The sequence below is a fragment of the Mesocricetus auratus genome, unplaced genomic scaffold, assembly GCF_017639785.1.
Source record: "Mesocricetus auratus isolate SY011 unplaced genomic scaffold, BCM_Maur_2.0 Super-Scaffold_100040, whole genome shotgun sequence".
NCBI lineage: Eukaryota > Metazoa > Chordata > Mammalia > Rodentia > Cricetidae > Mesocricetus > Mesocricetus auratus.
In genome coordinates this window covers 5,057,438-5,060,257 of record NW_024429217.1, presented here as the reverse complement: position 1 = coordinate 5,060,257, position 2,820 = coordinate 5,057,438, and the positions used below count along the sequence as shown (strand labels likewise).

Here is a 2,820-nt window from a genome sequence, read left to right as displayed (position 1 = left end):
CACCAGAGTCTAGAGACTCTACACCAGCAAGACCTGAACAGCTCAATGCAGATGAAGCAGAAGAGAATGACTTTAAAAACAACTTCATGAAAATGATAGAGGCCCTCAAAGAGAATATGAAAAAAATCCCTTACAGAAATGGAGGAAACCAAAAAATACAAGAAATCAACAAATCTCTTAAGGAAAGCTAAGAAAAAAACAATAAAACGGAGGAGGCAATTCAAACAGTTCAAGACATGAGAACTGAAATAGAGACAACAAAGAAAACACAAACTGAGGGAATGCTGGAAATATAAAAGCTGGGTAAATGATCAAGAACTACATATACAAGCATAACCAACAGAATACAAGAGATGGAAGAGAGAATCTCAGGCATTGAAAATACACTTAGGAGAAATAGATTCATCGACCAAAGAAACTCTTAAGTCCAACAAATCCCTAACACAAAATATCCAGGAAATATGCAACACCATAAAAAGACCAAACCTAAGAATAATAGGTATAGAAGAAGGTGAAGAAACCCACCTCAAAGGTACAGAAAACATATTCAACAAAATCATAGAGGAAAACTTTCCCAATCTAAAGAAAGACATACCTATGAAAGTACAAGAAGCTTACAGAACACCAAATAGAGTGCACAACAACAAAAGTCCCCTCACCATAAAATAATCAAAACATCAAACATACAGAATAAAGAAAGAGTATAAAAAGCAGCTAAGGAAAAAGGCCAAGTAACATATAAAGGCAAACTATCAGAATTATACCTGACTTCTCCATGGAAACTCTGAAAGCCAGAAAGTCCTAAATATTCTACCAACACTAAGAGACCACAGATGCCAGCCCAGATTACTATACTCAGCAAAGCTTTCAATCACTCTAGATGGAAAAAGCAAGATATTCCATGAAAAAATCAGAGTTAAACAATACACATTCACTAATTCAGCCCTACAGAAAGTTTTGGAAGGAAAACTCCAACCCAAGGAAGTTAACTACAACCAGAAACACAGAGGCAGGAGATAATCCCACTTTACCAACAGCCAACAGAAAATAGATGTGGAAATCCATACACAATTCCACTACCACCAACAAATCCAAAACAAACAAGAATGAACAATCAATTGTCATTAATATCCCTCAATATTAATGGTCTTAACTCGCCCATAAAAAGACACAGGCTAACAGAATGGATAAGATGACAGAATCCATCCTTCTGCTGCATACAAGAAACACACCTCACCCTCAAAGACCAACATTACCTCAGAGTAAAGATTGGGAAAAGATTTTCCAATCAAATGGACCCAAGAAACAAGCAGGTGTAGTCATCTTAATATCAAAAAATTAGACTTTAAACTAAAATCACTCAAAAGAGATGAAGGAGGTCACTTCATCACAAGAGAAATCCATCAAGATGAAGTCTCAATTCTGAACATCTGTGCCCCAAATACAAAGGCATCCACATTCATAAAAGAAACATTACTAAAACTAAAATCACCCATAAAACCTCACACACTTATAGTGGAAGACTTCAACAGCCCACTCTCACTACTAGACAGGATCACCAGACAGAAAGGTAACAAAGAAACAAAGGAACTAACAGAAGTTATGACCCAATTGGGTTTAACAGACATCTATAGAACATTCCATCCAAACACAAAAGAATATACCTTTTTCTCAGCACCACATGGAACCTTCTCTAAAACTGACCACATACTTGGCAACATAGCAAACCTCAACAGATACAAAAATAATTGGACCTCTTTTTCGTGGCGCCTCCTGGGCTGTCGGCTGTGTCAAGATGAAGCTGAATGTGTCCTTCCCTACCACCCGCTGCCAGAAACTCATCGAAGTGGACGGTGAGCCAAGCTTCGGACGTTCTACGAGAAGCGCATGGCCACAGAAGTAACCGCCGATGCTCTGGGTGAAGAGCGGAAGGGTTATGTGGTCCAAAACAGTGGCGTTTTGACCCACGGCAGAGTGCACCTGCTGTTGAGTAAGGGACACTCTGGCTATAGACCAAGGAGAACTGGAGAGAGGAAGCGCAAGACTGTTCGAGGATGCATCATGGATGCCAATCTGAATGTTCTCAACTTGGTTATTGTTAAAAAAAAAAAAAGGAGAGATATTCATGGACTGACAGATACTACTATTCCTCGTTGGTTGGGACCCAAAAGAGCTAGCAGAATCCGAAAGCTTTTTAATATCTCTAAAGAAGATGATGTTGCCAATATCTTGTGAAAAAGCCTTTAAACAAAGAAGGTAAGAAGCCCAGGACCAAAGAGCCCCAAAATTCAGCGTCTTGTTACTCCATGTGTCCTGCAACACAAACGCCGTCGTATTGCTCTGAAAAAACAACGAACCAAGAGAAACAAGAAGGAGGCTGCAGAATATGCTAAACTTTTGGCCAAGAGAAGGAAGGAAGCACCAGGAACAGATCAAGAGACGTAGGCTGTCCTCGCTGAGAGCTTCTACTTCTAAGTCTGGGTCCAGTCAAAAATAAGTCTTTAAGGGTAACAAATAAATAATCATCCATTGAAAAAATAATTGGAATAACCCCCTGTATCTTATCAGTGTCTTTCAGCCACTTTAGATTCCTCTATTGAGAATTCTCTGTTTAGTCCTGTACCCCAGAGAAGGGGAGAAGAGGAGGGGAGAGGAGGACATGAGGGAGCAGGAAGGTTGAGTCAGGGGAAGAATAGAGGAGAGCAAGAAAAAAGATACCTTAATAGAGGGAGCCATTATAGGTTTAAAGAGAAATCTGGCACTAGGGAAATGTCCAGAGATCTGCAAGGATGACCCCAACTAACAATCTAAGCAATAGTT

The 2,820-nt window shown here is 39.6% G+C and overlaps 1 pseudogene; it reads left to right on the top strand.

The window, feature by feature from the left end:
* The first annotated feature begins 1,795 nt into the window (after positions 1-1,795).
* On the top strand, positions 1,796-2,497 carry LOC121135667 (annotated as a pseudogene).
* The last annotated feature ends 323 nt before the right edge of the window (positions 2,498-2,820 follow it).